Source organism: Passer domesticus, chromosome 4 (assembly GCF_036417665.1).
Source record: "Passer domesticus isolate bPasDom1 chromosome 4, bPasDom1.hap1, whole genome shotgun sequence".
NCBI classification, from domain to species: domain Eukaryota; kingdom Metazoa; phylum Chordata; class Aves; order Passeriformes; family Passeridae; genus Passer; species Passer domesticus.
Genome location: NC_087477.1, coordinates 57438208 through 57456317, shown reverse-complemented (window position 1 = coordinate 57456317; position 18110 = coordinate 57438208). Strand labels below are relative to the sequence as shown.

Sequence of the window (18110 nt, the reverse complement as noted above, 5' to 3'; positions counted from 1 at the left end):
CTGGCTGACATAGAAAAAAATCAGGATTTCCAATAGCATGCAGAAGCACTCTTGCACAATCTCCCCTCCTGCATTTGGCGTGGTCACACCAGGTCTTGGCTAAGCTTGCAAGTGTACATTAAGTCATCACTCAAGAACCAGGCATTTGTTGGCTTACTGTTAATTATGAATGCTGTTACCTGTAAAATATTCACAGAAAATTCCAGGTGGGTAGAAAAGCACAAATAACTATGTATTAAGGGCTAATTTTATTTTTACAAATATACAGAAAATTAAGAACAGCTGGACCATAAAATACTTCTTTGTGCACATTGTTTTTAATATGATTTCCACCAGTTTCCTGGACTTCGCTGGTACTGAGGCTTTGCTGAACAAAGAACTGACTTTTAGGTGGTGTTTTCTTGGAATCAAAGCTAGCTAAAGCATTCATCGGGATTTTTGCAGGCTTTGCTGATTTTACTTTTCTTAGACAGGTAATTCACTTTACAAATTGCGTGTTATATTTTAAAAAGAACAATAAATCGTGCAACAGATTCATGCAGGAACTTGATTTTTATCCTTGAGTTTATCCTGTAGCTTAGACTTTTGTCGAGCAAGATGCAGAAGGGTCTCACTCTAAATACCGTTAGTCTCAGGCTAACAAATAGAACCTGAAATACTGTTAGCTCAGAACCTCACATTTACTGATCTCAGTGGAGCTGAGAGCATCTTTAACATGTCAGAGCACCCTGCCAGCTGGATGCACCTTCAGCAAACACTGCAGAGGAATATCCAAAATGATCAAGCATTGTGTCTGTTACAAAGGGGCTTGCTTGCAGTTATGGTACTGGGGCATTTGCAGTTTCAGCAAGATCACACTGCACTTGGAGAGAACTTCCTTTGTCTGTGTGTCTCAAATTAAAAAGTCTCCTGCAAATATTTCTGGACTTTAAGACAGAGAAGTCCATGTTTTCCTCACAGAAAAAGACAAACTTCACCTAAAGAGGACTTAATAGCACAGCGGCCATTCCAGGGTCTTCAAACCAAGGTCTGGCCATACTCCAAAAATTTGAGGGAAAAAAATGTTTGGATGCCATCAGCCCAGGGATGTTTTCAATTGTGCTAGTATTTCCCAGCAGAAAGTGGCCAGGTTTGGTTCCTAGTGACTAATGAAGCTGTCATACACCATTCCTTCCTGCTGTTTAATAATGCTTTCAAAAAAGCCCTTTATGGAGATGAATAGTACAGTAGTGCTGCAGCTGAGAAACTGGCATGCTGTCAAAGAAAACAGAGGCCAGTTTACTATGCATGGCACTGTATTTTTCATTATACTTCACAAATACTTGTTATTAACTGAAAATGAATTCATCATTAGGGAATAGATATTATTTAGTCCATAGTTCAGTATAGTTTTGAGACTTGATTGCAATGGTTAGATTTCCTTGTAGCAGCAAAATTACCTGTTCCTCTAAATGTTGATGCAATAGTCACTGTTTTTTAGATCCTAGATTTCAGGACATAATATCAGTCCTACCTGAAAAATTAATTGCAATGGAAATACAGTTCATTCTTTCCACTTTCTCCTCAGTAACATATACATGCACGCAGGCCATATATCACATACACTTAATAAAGGTGGCAATTCATCCAAGTCAGTGGTGTAACCAACATTGACGTGACAGTTCCTACATTCAGATCCAGATCTCAGCTTCTGCTCTGTTGATGGAGTGATATAACCAAGTCATGTGATATTTATACTCCTTAACTGACTTGTCAGTAACCTCAGGTAATTGTGGGGCACAGCAATATTACTGCTGTGCAGAACACTCGTCTGAAACATGAGTCCCAACCCGTAAAAAAATCCAGAAATACACAAAATCCACAAGATTTCTACCTCAGTGCTGTGTCCAGGGCTGTCTCAGGCCAGTTCACCTGTTTATGGCCTCTTGGGGGCTTTTGGCAGCAGAGCTGAGAGGGTGTGAAACACCTCTACACCCTTTTACTCTTGCTGTGAAGGATCAGGGAGAATCAAATGCTCTCCATAGCCATGCAAGCACTCCTCACCACATGTTTCTTTCAGATATAAAGCAGGGAGATAAGAGACTGACATATCTTATCAATTCTCCACACAGAGCTCCATCAACATCAGCCAGATGAGCCCAAACTGATTTGCGGTGCGTTTGTTTGAACACAGTTGGCTTTCAGAAGCTGCAATCAGGGATCACAAGCCTTATCTGCATAGGGAAGTTCAGATAAATAGTGCAGTCAGCTTGCTATAAAGCACCTTTTTTGCACAAAATCTACTTTTAACCATCTTGAACATTTGCAAGTATCAGACGCGGTACTGCATAGATCTAGCTTGTCCTTTATTCTGTGGTGGAGGAAAACACCTCTGACCACTTCCAATCAGTATAATCCATGCATTTGGAGAGTTAATTATGGAGCAGCACAGAGAATAAATCCATCCTGCACAAAGCTCCACTCAACAATATTTCTTATTATGCATTCCCTTGTCCTTATTGAAAAGTGCAGAGGTAAAGGAACTCAAAGTCAGTTATAAGGCCCATTATTCTCTTGCAACATACTCATTTTGTCACTGCCATTTTTAAGCTGCTGGCTTTGAGGTCCCAGTGTCAGATACCAGACAGCTGTATGTATTTGGAGTCACACAGGCAGATAAATTGGGCTTGGCATCTTCATACTTCTTTTGATACTGAAACCAGCAAATTGCAGAGGAGTAGCAGGAGAGCTGAAAACAGTCAGTTACTTCTGTGAAGCATCTTTCCAGCAACTTCACTCAGCACAGTGTCATTTCTGGCTTCCATCAACTGGCAAATGGCAATTTAGATAGTGGCAATTTAAACGACTTGGTCAACCATTCTAAAAACTGTAGAGTGCTCACACTAGATCTAAGACATTAAAAAAGCCTTCAAAGGCTACATCTCTTCTTCCAAAAAGCAGATACTTAAATCCAGGCATAAGGGATCTCTGAATCTGTTAGAAAGGAGCAGGTCTGTGTTTTCTTCTTTTAAGTGGGCTTGAATAAAAACACAGGACAATTTTGCAACTTCCAGCAAGTGCTGCAGTCTTCATGATTTGCAAAAGCCCAGAAAACAGAAAAATACAAATGTATTGTTTATTGTAAGAAGGCAAAATGCATTGTGCATTAGGGAAAACATTGGCAGAAGTAGCATTTTTAATTGAGAGGGCACTTGAGTAGTTCTATAACTGGATAATCTACAGAGTGGATCATAAAAATCAGTGAGAACCAGAAACAGCAAACACCATGACCAACCAACTGAATCTAGATATTATTCCTGCACTAGAGTCCATTAAGCCCAGTTTATTCTCCAAAATTACATACTGTTTAAACAAACATCTTCATTTAAAAAAACTGTTTTATGGGATTCTCACATCCTATTTCCACATCTCTATTTATTCATGATCCCAGTACATCATTTTGGCACCCAGAACCATGTCTTACACGGATAAGCAGTATTTGGAAGGCATCCGTAGATTTTCAATTGTTTCTAATACAACTAACATCTGGAAACATGCAGAGGGGCCAGTTCAAGAGAGACCACCAGCAAGTGCTGCCCACCAGCATTTCAGGGCTGTTGACACAACGATCTCAGCACCCACAAACTGAACAGGCTGCTGCAGGCTTGTGGGCACTGCCAAACACCACATTTCCCTGGATAAGCATCCTTCACCGGGTACTGGCACCGAGTCACCCACTGCAATGGCTTGTGGCACTGCTGTTGAAGGTGCTGCCTTTGGACTGAAAATAACCCTTGGATTGCTGAAGGCTGTGAGCCGCTGGCCTTCAGGGCACTGAGCTAGGTTCTCTTCTGGCTGAATTTCAATTTCAATAGTTTGTTCAACAGGGAAAACTTTATGTTAGCAGTATCACAATTGTTTACAATGCCCACACAATATTCTGATACACTACAGAAAGCTCTATTCTTTAACAAACCCTCACAGTAGGTGCAGCCATTTATTTTTATCTCTGCTTTCTCTTATGGCAGTCACACTCAACTGATATCAAAATATTTGAATTTCATCTTGGGAAAGCGCACTGAGGAATCACACCATTACACATGTTTTAAAGGGATAGTAGTCTGGAAAACATAATGGATAAAATAAAATTTCTTATAATGAAGCTTAGCTGGGGTATTTGAAACAAGATCCATGAACTTCAGAGCATTTGGATTTTTATAAATCTAACAATTCCACCAGTAGCTGTGCAAACAAAATAATTTTTTTCATGAATTCCTAAGAGCCACACAACATGGTATCAACAAATTAACAACCATATGTAGTCTTGATGGTGAGTTGAAGAAAAAAACCACAAGGTAGATTTTGACCAGCATCTCTGCATGAATAGCCACAAGGAATTAAGAAGCAAGGAAATCCTTATTCTGTATTTCTGTCTCAAACCCACTGTCACCACTGCTGTCAGTTACGCTCCTGAGGAAAAACATCCAAGAATTCCACCTGAACTGCTTCCCTACTTGCCTTATAAAGTGTTGGAGGTGGTAACAGAAGCACCACACTCTTCACTGTGAGGTTTCCAAGAATCTTGAACTGTAAATTTGAAGACCAGAGAACTCGGATTCACGCAGGAGCAAGACTGAAGCACTGAGAGGTTTCAGCCCATGTTATTAAGGAAGTTTTTTACAAGCAAATTTGAGGTATCTAGAATCTTCTTGGCCCCATTTCACACAGAGACCAAATTTCCAAAACTTTCAGGTAAATTTTTCCCTAAGTTTTTCAGTTCCTCCATGAGCTTGATAAAACTAAATGGAAATAAGCACTCAAAAAAGTCAATTTCCACTTCACATTTGAGCCAATTTGGACAGAATTCCAAGCAGAGTTCAAAAGTTGTTCTTCTGCGTGATGGGAGGAGGCAATATATCGGTTGCTTCAGGAGTAACAAGAAGTCACTACCCCCTTTCCTATCCAAGAATGGGTTATGTTGTCCTTCAGTCTCTCATCAAACGAGGATACTGTTAGCAAGGGTGGTACAGGGTGGTACAGTGCTATTAGAAAGATAAAACCTGCCCCCAGCCCATGCCAGACCCACATTTATTAGCCGTGGACTGTGCCTTTAGGTGGCATGAGCAGCAGGGAAGCCCAGATTGTCCCATTCCAGCCCCAGACACCTCGCTCAGCGTAAGGGGATGGCTGCGCAGCCAGCGCTCAGCAGAGCGCCGTGCGTGCTCTCTGCCCACAGGACGCTTGTTATGCTTTCCTAGAAAAATCACTGCTTTCAACTTTAGACCTTCCTAATCCCCCGACAGATGCTTTAACCACAAGTTTGCTCTCATGCCTCAAGACATGTGAGTGACCACCAAATTCTCATCCCCAGAGTTTACATTATGGGCTGTTTGCCCATGTTGGAAAGAGCGTCTGACATCAGGATTAAATCAACTTCAAGGACTTCAGTAGCTGGCAAGTCAGCTATGCTTCCCCCTTCTCCACCATTTTCAGAAACTGAAAGTTTCTGGCTGAAATCCCTCCCTCTTCCCTCTAGGAATCATATCCTGCCCACAGGTATGCTTACAAGGTGTCTATTTTTTAAAACTTGAGCACCACTTAGTTTTATATCAAGATAGTTCTTCATTTCCAAAGGACAGAACTGTGTTCCTACTGAACAGCCACAGGGCTAACACCATTGCTTCACTGATTTCAGGTACCACACAACAAAAGGTTACAACAACACTGAACACCACCCCACCCACCACACTTAAAGAGCAGTAAATGGATAAAAGTGCAAGCATCAAAGAGCTGATAAAAGAATAAACACTGAGCAGCAGCTCATCACATGGTTTCCATCCCAGTGATCCAAGATTACTTCAAGCAACAGTTTACCCACGTACAGATCTAAGAATGCAGCTGTTATGCTGCAGCTCTGGAGATAAACTGGATTCACACATAACTTTCCAAAGGTTACCAACCCAGGGGATAATGCAACTTCAATGCAAAAGAATATAGTTGGATTTAGAGAGAAACATAAAAGCTAGATGGACTGGGATGTGGAATGTAGAAATATGTTTTGCAAATAAATTGTAATTACTTCACTTAGAAGGCTTGTTTGTGTCTGTGGGTGAAAATAAAAATAAGACGATTGTTTTTTTTAATGAAAATATTTACTTGGGAAGAAATTTTGTAGTCAGGATTAGCAACTTAGCATCCATAAACTGAAGGACTGATTCCATGGAGCATCAATCCCAGAAAGGCTCAATACCCTGAAGTTACCCATTCTAAAAAATATCTCCCCATAGCACATTGTCTAGACATATCAAAGCATTAAACTCCTCTAATTAGCCTAATTTTTCTTAGGCACCTCTCACTTCCCATGGGTGCTTCAAGCAGGAAAGATCAACCCAGAATGCTGGCACGTGAAATATGTGCCAGCACAGAGTGCTCAGTGCCACTGTGGGCATGAACATTAACTTTCACTGCAGACTCAGAAAGCTGAATTCTCTCAGGGGTGGCTGAGGATGTTCAGCCTCTCGGAGGAGAGACCAAAGACTTCAGCAAGACACTACGTCAAATGTTACCCAGAAGACTCAACACCTCATTAGACATGCTCTTTAGTTTAAATCCCCAGGTTGGCAAGACAACTGGGGCAGAGATGAAAATCCAGAAGGGGCTGTTCATCACTGCACAGAGCCTTCTTGCACAATAGAGGGAATATTCAGCTGTATTGAAATAGCCATTCCTCCATACAAATACATCAACTCCTTACAAGTGTTTCGATTGGAAACTACCTCACAATGCCTTCTCTGCAGCAGATAATTTTTACCTTTGTTCCCAAGAAATCCATCCTTGTTCTACACAAACTACATCATCAACTAAGAGCAGTTACTTGAATCAGTTTAGGGAACTGTGAGAAATGGGTCTGGGGAAAAGCAAATGCTGTCTGCCATATTATCTCCTTTTTCAGTGGAGCTGACAGGACAGCTGCCTGTTATTACAGTGCACCCCAGGAAATGTTTAGCTGCCAAAAAAGTTCAGAGCCAGCAAGGGATTAGCAGACAAACAGAATTCATGCACCTGGAAGTCATGCAGCTACATATGCCATCTTTGTAAGGTATACTTCAATCTCATTTGCAAAGAAAAAAAGAACAAACATAAATGACTCAATGCCATCATAATTATGATAAATCTAAGAATTACTATGCAGTTTTGTGACTAGATTAAGTGGCAGTAGCTTTCATTTAACTGCAGTAATCTGTTGAAGGACTTATAAAACTGCCATAAATATAATGCTCTCTCTTTTATGTTTAAGCTGTTCCTTATTAATGCAGCATTATTACCATGTTAAGTGACCAGAACCCCAATGGCTCTAGAGATGAATAATGCAGATGGTGCATAGGACTTAATGATTTCATGGAACCTGTGTAATACAAAACTTTCATTTCCTTCACCAATATATTTTTAACAGCAAAAGTTCCGCTCGACAGCCCTTTCCTCCTCCCAGCACTGCATTTGTCCTTCACAGGCATGCTCTCACAAGCCACTGGCTCTATGTGTGCTGGGTTCAGGTAATGCCTAGTGCCACCCCCATGTGCCCAGCCCGTGTGGGAAGGACTGGACAGCAGCTGCCACATGAAGCTGTGTTCCAGGCAACTCCTTCACTGCATTCCCATGGACCCTCATGCTCACTGCCAGAGGTTTTAGGTGGAATCAGCTTGTATCCTTACCTCCACAAAAGCAGTAGCAGCAATACTGACAGCCTGAAGTGTCTTTTCTGACAGCACGATGGATGACACATAATCAGCCCAGTGTCAATGAACTTCTAACAAAGCTGTTGCACAGTCCACTGAGAAGTATTATACAAGCCTCAGTGTGCTCTGGGGCTCAGACAGCCCAGGACAGTTCAGATGGGGACTTTTCCTTAGTTATGCACATATTTATCATGCCAACAGATACAAGTTAGTATAAGAGTCGCTGGGATATTTAAGAAGTTAATAAATTCATTCTGCCCTTATTTTAGAAACACTTTCTCAACAGGCTAATGGACGGAAGTGAGAAATGGTTTAAGAAGTTTCAGGAATCAAAATTCAGAAGAGCTGTCAAACCCTAGGATACAGTAGCAGAGGATAGCTGGAGAGCACCAGAGTTATTCCAACTGTGGCTGGAGAGTCGCTTTTGAAAATGAGCCAGCACCAACCTGTCAAGGTAGCAGCTAAATCACCAGTATTGAGATTATGCATTTCAGAAATTCCTGGGGAGAAACCGGTAGGAGTAAGCACAGTGCATCTTAACAAAATACAAGCTTTTTCTAACACAAGCTACCAATATCTTCAGTCACTGACTTGAACATCAGAAGCAGAAAACAGACTCTGATAGATCTACCACAATTATTTACTGGATTGTTTTGAGAACAGAGCCTGTGCAATCACAGTAATAGCTCAAGGTTTGAAAATGGAAATTAACAAACAATTCTTTCCTCTATTTTTCTTTACAAGTTAGCTGTAAAAGTTTTCTTGTACTTGTATAATTTCAAGCTTACTGTTGCTATAAACTAAGAACTATCTACTGGATCCAATTGCTCACTGCACTACTGAAAAGCTGAGGTTAGAAATAAAGGTGTGCACTTTCCTATATTATGCCATCTGCTCTCTCGACTTCTTTTTAATCCATAACCTGAAAGATGCCCCATCTGCTCCTGCCTATTTTATATGATAGTTGAAAAGAGAAATCTGCCAGAGAACACTGTTCTGGAGTTGCATGGATCAGCTAGCTCAGAGGGAACCAGCTCCCTGCTACAGGGGTGGGAGACCTTGAGGTCATATGTGCAGAGGGGGTAACAGCAGTGGAGAGCTGCAACCAATTAAAAGTGCCTTCACATCTATTGACCTTCCCTGGAAACTCAAACAAGTAAAATGAGTGGCAGCAATTTTCAAACTTCATCAGTCCCATGAGGATATTACAGGAAGACTCTTCTCTTCATGAATCCCTAGTGTTCAATTTGTTTCCAGTTTTCTTGCCCAGACAAAATATTGAAAAAACAGAAAATTTGAGTCTAAAAATAACTTTCCCAGTTCCTTAATTCCACTAAGCAATCTCCCAACTGCAGCTTCCTCTTCCTTTATGCAGTAGCATGACTAATGCAAATGCACTCCAGTCTTCACAGATAAAACAGAAAAAACCCTAGTTTTATTCCTAAATCAAACTTAGTTTCAATGTAACATAGTTACAATAAACAGCTTTTTCAAGGTACCTATTGCTCCGCTCTTTAAAACCAGAAACAACCACAAATCAGTAAAAATAATAATTACCTCAATGCTCTATATAAGCAATTTTTTTTCCTAGCAAAATAATACTAAAAAGTCAATGTAGGTGACTATTCCAGATGTTGTCCATGTAACACAATCGCTGTATCAGTTTCCCTTGTCAGCATTTTCAAAGGGTAACCACGAGCCACACCATTACTCAGTAGATAAAAGCCCTCACACATGTAGGGTTTTGGCAGTGACTTCTGCCCTGCCCCCCTCCCTTGGTTTCACTTTGTAAAGTGTCTCTCTAGAAACCTTGTGGAAGAGGAAGATTGACAGTAACTCATCAGAAATCAGCTCAAACAGTGATTATAGGGTGCTGATCTGCCCACTATCTTTCTACTCATTTTTCCATTTCCAGCAACCAGCCTCATGCATGATGCCTCCAGGAAAGAGCTCCAGACTGCATCAGTCACTCTGTTTGCATACAGAGTGCTGATGAAGCAAAGATTTACCTCTTCTAAACCCATCACTCCTCTGCACTATTCTGACATAGAAATAATCTGGAGTAAAAACTCCCTCTGTGACACAAAAAAAAGTTACACCGGCTTCTTTGTTAGGTAGTAAATCCAATGGTAAATAAAAGATCACCTTTCTCAAATCATTCATGTAACAAAATACAGAAATAGTCATAAAAGTAGGCATGACACACAAGCCTTTTGACTTTCCAGGACAAATGCATGGTTCCATGTCTTGTTGCCTCGTGAACTTTACCTGTATTGCCTGAGGAACCCTGAATAGTCTAAAATGTTGTCAAGTGAACACACAGGGGGTGGCATATAGACACTGTGCAAGTGGGATGCCCTGATTTCAACCTAAACTATGCATACAACTTTGAACCTTGGTATCCAGAAACTTATTCTAGCTTGTAAAATGAAATTGGAAAAGTGGGATATTAACAGCAGTCCAGAAGAAGTAAAAGTGGCCCCAGGGAGGAGAAAAGTAATCTACAAAGGGGAGCCATTATCCACAAGAAAAACATGTAGCCACAGAAGAAGCCACAGCTGCCTTGCATTTTGGAGAAACAGGGGGCCTTTGCATTATTTACATAGACACCTTCCCCCTCCACCCCTTATCTTCTTTTATTGTTTCTGTGGCCATAAAATGCCTTGGTCTGGATTCTCAAGGACTGTCAGCATGCCTCCAGTCAGGGAGAGACATGCAAGGCAGCCTACAGTAACTTCACTTGGGTACTGGCAGCTGATGAACCGCCACGAGTGGTGGCTTAGTCCTGAGCACTGTGCTTGAAGCTACAGTGCCACCCAAGAGCCCACCCCAGTGTGGTGAGGTGGCACCCCGAGGGACTGACACTGAGACCAAAACCTCCATGTACCCAGTCACTTGATGCTGATTCCTCCCCTCTCACATTCTGCTTTGGCAATTGCACCTACAGGGGATGCTGGCACCCTCCTAAAGCTGCTGAAAATCAAAATCTTCAGTCCTGAAGCTGCTCGGAGAGAATATCATAGCAACTGCAATCCTGGATGTCCGTCCAACACACTAACTCACTTCATGCTACTAGGCAGGAAACATCTGTTTCTCTTTGCTCAACCAAGTTTTCCTTATAAAGTGGTCCTGAATGTGCAATTCTGGGTCAGTTTGGACATATACTAGCAGATGAGATATTTTTACTCTATTATATAAGTTGGAAGTGAGTTATACTGGAATAGCTTCAGGAGGTCCACCTAGAAATGGTAGAACACACATGGAAGCAATTTATTTCAAAAATAGGAGAGGCTGAGTAAATTTACACAGTTCATAGGGGCTTTTTTTTGAAAGGCCTTTTTCTGCACTATTCCCAAGTAGGCATTTACCTAAAAATTACTCAGTAGACAGATGTACACTGTGCTTGAGAGTACATCTACTGATGTTTTGGGATTGGAGTTTAATTCCCTTTTCTCCCCAGTGGTGAATTTGCATATGTCTAGAGAAAGAAGGCCTTTGACTTCAAGCAGAGTGATTCACACAGATGCATGGACACTAGGTGACAAGTTGCACCAGATATGTCTATGAATTTACTTTACCCTGTGCTTATAAGACTAATACATAATCAATACTTTTTCCAATATTGACACTCATTAGATAAAGTTTCAAACTGTATAAAACTAGACTGTTGAAGCACTGTTTGAAAAGTAACTTTTAAGACCTGAAAGTAGCTGGAGTCTTTAAAAATAATCAAATAGAAGGGAAACTTGAGCACTAAATTATGCTGTGACCTAGACTGCTTACATATCTATAAAATGAAATTACCATTTTCCCACCAAATTATACACATAAATTACCAAGTTTTGTTTAAATTACCTAAAATTGAAAGTAATTTTTCATAGATTTACTTCATAGAGCACACCCATTCACCCACTGTTAAATTCCTTTTCCTTTGTCTGTTAAAGTATCCCAAAGCAGCAAGCTCACAGACAGTGACTAAGACACTACTAGATAATGTTCCCAGCTACCACAGGGGAAAAAACCCATGAGGGATGTGAAAGTTGAAAAGATGTCATCCTCTAACCAGACAGTACATAAAGTTCTTTTTTCCTCGAATAATAGAGGATAAGGCACCAGCCCACAATGCTAGTTAGACCATTTCTGGATCAATGAAAAAAATCAGGCAATTGATATCATTTCCAGAAGTGCTTAAGCTGACACAAGCATGTACTGGAAAACCTTCCAGTACAAAAAGGTACCAATGAGTCAGTGCAACAAATACGAGGAGTTCAATATCAATTTAGTGTTCTATGGTGAAAAGACAACAAAATTGCACAGTCACAAGCCACTGAGAAGTAAAGGATGTGCAGAAAAAATTCCTAAGGTCGTAGAAGTCCACGCATAGAAAATTGGTAACAATAATCTAAAGTCAATAGAAGTGTTTAAGAGAAATTACATTTACAAACATGCATTTTACCCTTCTGTGTCAAAAGCAGACAAACCAATACACCGAACTGTTAAGAGGGGGAAAAGAGATCACAAGGCAAAAGACTTAGGTATTTTAAAAGATGGGAAAAAAACTCCGCCTTCTCTTACCAGAATTTGTCACTAAACTCACTGTACTTCTCTATCAGGGTTTACTTCTCAGACTGGTAGAATCAGCAGGCAGATGATCCTGTTGTGATATTTAAACTCATGCCACATTCATCCTGTCAGTGCCACAAGAACTGAGTATATAAAACACTTTCAGTTGACACACAAAAGGGGGAAAGCAGGTCTTCAATGCACTTTTCTGACTTCCTCTGAGCCTTTGCATTTGTGATGAGAATGGCCTACCAATTTTCCCCATAACCATCCATGGTAACTCATTATTTTAGTATTCAACCTCAAACCATTTCTCAGGGCGTGCTTCCCTTACAGTTAACACCAACAACCAAACACGCCCTGCTTTTTTTTGACTGGGCACCCTTGTAGTTTTGTCAAGTGTGCAAAAACTTGACAAAAGTTTTGTCTGACTGTGGCTCTTACGCTGTGACATCCCTGGCATGTAGACTTCAAGAATTAAAGACTCAGGGAAGGTCTTTCCTGTCTCTGCAGATGAAGGGTAACTTACCTTTATTTTTCCAAAGCTAAACAGACAAAACCAGCAGCTGCACATTAAGCGCAGTTCTGAGTAAAAAAGGCTTTTTCACACAGCCTGGCCAGCAGTATCCCTTGTCCCAGCCAAGATGTCTGCTGAGCAAGGATACAGAGGCATACATCAGATCTGCTCATATTCTACATCAGCAGAGCACAAGCCATTTCTAATACAGAATCATTTAGAAGCTTTCATCTTCCTGCTGCAGTCAATCTATTTTTGCAGTCGTTATTTTTAATCCACAGGACCCTGCCCTTCCTCTAGTGCATGGGATGCCCTTTCTAGCAGTGCCACAGAGTCCCATGGTAAAGCAGCTCTTAGAAGCAAGAAAAGTGCAAGAGCAAAGACAGTCGTACAGTTGAAGGTACTGAATATTTCTGGGAACACCAGATTTGGTCTCTAAAGTTCTGACATAAAACAAGATTTTATGCTAAACAGACTAAAGTATTTTTTAGCATGTTCTGAGCAAGGATGAAGAAAAAATAAACAGTATGTAACAATAAATCACTAGAGACCACCAGAACAAGTATGCACTTAGAAGCCCTATTACGCAATTTTAAGTCAATCTTTGGATTGCTTGGCTTTGCAGTTTTGATGAAATTTAGTGTATTTTATGCAACTTAACCCACACAGTATGCGTTGATAATCAGGGAGCAATTTCCCCAATGTTATTCAGGTAAAGTTTGATTGCTTCCTCTGTTTCCAGATGGTGACCAAAAGCCTGCTGAAACATTTGCAAGTTAACCTGCCGAAGAAACATGGCATGTGTGTCTGATTACAAGTCAGCATATACACCTCACAATAAAACCTTAACCTGTACCTTTTCTTCTGCAGATGTGATGAATCCTTTCCTGCTTTGTGAAAAATCTCGCTTAGGACCAAGGCACTTTTACATCATCAGTGAGGTGCTCATCTCTTTGCCAGCAGATACCAGTGTACAAGGTCAGAAACTAAGCACAAAGGAAAAACAAAAACCACCCCAGCCACTTAAAACCTCAACCCATCCCTGAAGCAGCTGTGGAAATGCTGGCAATTACCTCAGAAACAAGAAGCAGCTGGGTTCAGTCCCTGATCTTTACAAAGCAAACAAGGAGAGGGAGGGTCTTATATAATGAAGTGGGTTGGGAGTGGTGGAAGAACAAGTGATGCTTGGGGAAAGTGTAGGGTTAACAGCCTGTTAATGTGCAGTGGGACAAGCTGTCTGAAGGGCCTTGTGGTTAGTTACTGATGGTGTGGGGGAGAGTATAGCCTCAATTAAAAAGAAAAGTGTGTTGTCTGAGTAGACATGCTGAATGTGGATGTGTGGGTTAATCAGGGTTTCTTTAGGAAACATCAGTAAGAGTCTGGTGGTAGTCATGACTGAAGGAAGACAATCTGGAGGTGGATCTGTGTACTTTGTTTATTTCATCTGCTTCTTCCAGGGCACCCTGCATATGGAGGGAGGAAAAAAAAAAGATCACAGGAGTTTTTTCTACCTGCTCTTTATCTTCCTAGCACACGATCGTATATCTCTAGTTGCCATGTGTATGGCTAAAAATGGAGCTTTGAAAAAAAGGAAGGGGTTAAGATGAAAAGAATCACTTATCAAAGAATTATCTATGTTCATCTTGTTTTTCTTGGTTATTTGCAGGGACTGATCTTGCCTGTATAATGATATATTTCTAAGTTTGTCACTGGAAATACCATTTGTAGAGAGAACACGTATATTTACAAGTATAGTGTTCTGTAGGCAGGCTGACCAGGTGGTTGTAAAACCACTGTGAACTCACAGCACTGTGAGCTATTCAGGATTCGTTCATATGATACTGCAGCCACACACAGGCAGCTAAATGGGATTCCCCTTTAAAAAGTTAGAAGCATTTTTACTTTTGTTTCAAATATGACTATTCCTTAGTGATCCTTATTCTCTGTGACTGGTAGCTATGCATTCAGCATACCCTGCATTTTCATGAGGAGAATTGTGGCATGCTGGGGTGCATCAGGAAGAATGTTGCCAGCAGATCAGTTTCTTGTGGAAATTCAGATGCTCAGAGAACTTTATCCTTTCTGGTACACATTAGTTTCACAACAGGTAAGCAGGAAGCAATGTAACACTTCTCATTGCTGGATGGGCTACATGGTACTTGAAATACAAATACTCTGTCCCACTGTCCTAAATTTTTTATAAAATAGTTTAAAAGTACACTTGCAAGACAACTCCATAATGAGTTTCAAGCAGCTTGCAGTAGTATTTCCTAAGAATAGAATGCTTAAGGTGATGTGAATTGGGATGGGTAATTTTCCCAGTTTTTTATTTCTATAGTGTATTCCTCACTTCCACTAGACAAATTAAAAATATTAACTTGCTAATGTATACTGCAGATCCACACCATAGTTGATGGTCTTTAACTATAATCAGCTGTATACACATTTTACAAAGAAACAGGGAATGTATAGGCAAAGCTGACCAAGAGTCTTCACTTAACACTGTCAAGCCCAGGTCATTTGGTCTTTTATGGAAGAAGAGGAACTTGGGAGATCTATATTCCATTCTCTGGCTTGATACAGCTGTTAGTGCTGTGGCTACAAGCTGGCATTGATCTCTGCAGATAAGCTGCCCACATGTGTCTCTGGGGTTAGCCAGATGGCCGGAGCACGCTGCTGCTGCACAACCGCAGTGTTAGTGCAGGCTGAGTGGAACTAATGGGCAGAGCGTGGGTGGGATGCTCAATGACTTAAACATTTGTTTCTTTTTTCTTCTTTAGATGATGCTGGTGGTCCATGCAGGCCAGCAAACCTTAGCTTTAATTAAGATTGTAGGGGTAGGTTTCACACTTTTTTTGTGATGTGTGAGTACAGAGAGCTTGTCCTGTCACACATCCCCATCAGATATGCTGTACTCTCAACTGCCTAAACCACATGTAAAGTTACTTTTTGTACCTTCCACAAACATAAAACAGGGCTGAGGTGTCCCATACAGTTAATATGTTTATAATACACCCTTTAGAGGGTACATATGCAAAACATCATTTAACAAAGATATACTGAATTAAAGCAGCCCTGCACTCAAAAATTAAAAGCCATACTTTATATCTTACTGGTTAGCTTGGCCATGCAGTTAGACAAGAACCCTGCACTGCACACTACAAAATTATATGTGATTTTTTTTCTCCAATTGGTGCTTCACTGCTCTTTTATCTAAACCATGTTACAGCATTTGAGGCTGATACCAAAATTCTGAGAGACAGGAATAAGGAAGTGAACAAGAAATCTCCCAGGAGGACAAGAGTATAGAAACCCAGCACTGAAATAAGCAAACAAGTGCCCATACAAGCTGGTGGTTTTCTTTTGGAAGAAAGCTAAAGCTGACTTCCGAAGAAAACAAACCAAACTTTTCTGCTCCTCCAGCATTCTGCCTCATCTATACAGAATCTGTTCACATTACACAAAGCTTCTTGAAGAGAAAGAAGCTTTCTTTACCACCAAACAAAGTCCACTAATTCTAGGGGGAAAAAACTCTCCTTCTGGGTGTTGTTTAGATTTCTATAAATCACTATTTTAAGCACTTTACAACTCAGCACTTCAAAATGGCATCCTACAAACTATCAGCTTAAAAACAAGAATACTTACTTTGTAGGTACTTCACAGTCATTCCAATTTCTTTTATTATACTAAAAATTAACTTATAACTAAAATAATGTGTCCTTCACTTTCCTAGATATTTTATACTTTTCCAGAATTTCTCTTTTCAACACTAAGGATGCATTAAAAGAGTTAGACTTATTTCTTAGGAAAATGAATTGTCTACAATCACAGCAGATCTACATCAGCTTATAGCCTGAACCACAAAACTTATATTCTTCATTGTCATTCTTAACTTTCAGCTTATGTTTTCCAGAGTTAAACACCTGAGTCAAACACCATAGTCCCAGAAGAAAATAATGTAATATATTGTAAAGAGAGAATTAGGAATACCTGAATGAGACTTGCAACTTTGAGCAGACTGACTGGAGAGAAGCTGAACTCAACACCCTGGGAACATCAGAGAGAGAGAAATATGGCTGTAATTCAGCCATCTCTGAGACACAGACTCTTCCTTACAGCTTGAGTTACTCTCTGCTCTCTGAGGCTGAGTTTCAGAGCCCAGAAACTCTCCTCAAGACACTGGCCCCTGGGCAACATTTCTCATTTCAAGTTTGGCAGAAGAAGAGCAGTGGGTTGTGGTTCTTCTTTCCTCCCCAAGATACAGTCTCACAGCTTAAGCCAATTTCTGAAAAGTAATTTTCTACTTAAATTCCACTCTTTCAGCATACATGCCTGCCTCCTGCATACAAAACCTGATTTACCACATCTGAGACTGTCTCCTAGCCCTCCTTTTGCCTTGCCACTACCCAAATACATGGGGCACAGGATGAACGCATTTGCTTTGGTTACTTTTTATTTTCTAGGGCCCCAAAAAGAAACCCCATAAGCATGTGTTGTCACCTTTGACTACTGTAGCATTCATTTTCTGTACTATTCATAAGTAAACCTCCAGTGATGTTACACTTCTGTCTGTTCTCATACTCCTTTATTATACATGAAGAATGTGGAAAAAGCCTGTCATATTTACTTGAGTTGTGATAACTTTTATTCTTTGTTGTTCTATCACCGACAAAATATCTTCCAAAGCATTACTAACATTGACAGGAAGAGGAAAGTAACTCTTCCAACATTCAAAACTCAGTGTTTTTCTAAAGTTTTCAGTTTCAGGTAAATAGCATTGAAATTCTTGGTATATATCAAAGCAATCAAAATTACAAAGACCAGCGGTTTTGAAAACACAAAAAACTGTCCATAAGCTATGTTTTTGTCTTAATTTGGATAATGAAAAATGACCACAGGTCATTGCAGGCAAGCACCAATTTTTCAAATTCTCTGTAGGATGCCAATCTGGTAGAACAGCAATCAGGTGTCATCATAAAGCAGGAAGCCATCTGCCCCTGCTGCCTACTGGTAGAAAGTTTTCCAATGACCATGAAGGGTGGCAGGCCTACTCCTGAAGGTGATGGCTTCAGAAGATATAGACCCTGTGGTCAGTAAAAATCCTGACTTTTTACACAGTTTCATATGCTATCGGTATAATTTTCCAATTTTTAGGAGACAACTTTCAGCAAACTCATCTTTCTGGGGTCATGCTCATGTCAGAGGTGTTACAGCATGAATCATTTCATATCTGAGAAGATAAGTAGCATTGGGTCTTAGTTATTCTAGGTAGTGACAGTATTGTTATTTCCCTGACATACAGCTAGGTTAGAGTC

At 40.4% G+C, this 18110-nt stretch overlaps 2 long non-coding RNA genes across 3 annotated transcripts; one reads left to right on the top strand and one right to left on the bottom strand.

Annotated features, from left to right (window-relative positions):
* Positions 1–229: 229 nt before the first annotated feature.
* On the bottom strand, positions 230–13837 carry LOC135299300 (uncharacterized). The gene is made up of 2 exons (XR_010361298.1): positions 13652–13837; positions 230–3066 (listed from the first exon to the last, which is right to left on the bottom strand). It is a non-coding gene; the product is annotated as an uncharacterized LOC135299300 (long non-coding RNA).
* A 128-nt stretch (positions 13838–13965) lies between these two features.
* On the top strand, positions 13966–17357 carry LOC135300023 (uncharacterized). 2 transcript variants are annotated; one of them, XR_010361889.1, is made up of 4 exons: positions 13966–14211; positions 14752–14902; positions 15576–15632; positions 16695–17357. It is a non-coding gene; the product is annotated as an uncharacterized LOC135300023 (long non-coding RNA). The 2 variants fall into 2 exon arrangements; XR_010361888.1 differs by lacking the exon at positions 15576–15632.
* The last annotated feature ends 753 nt before the right edge of the window (positions 17358–18110 follow it).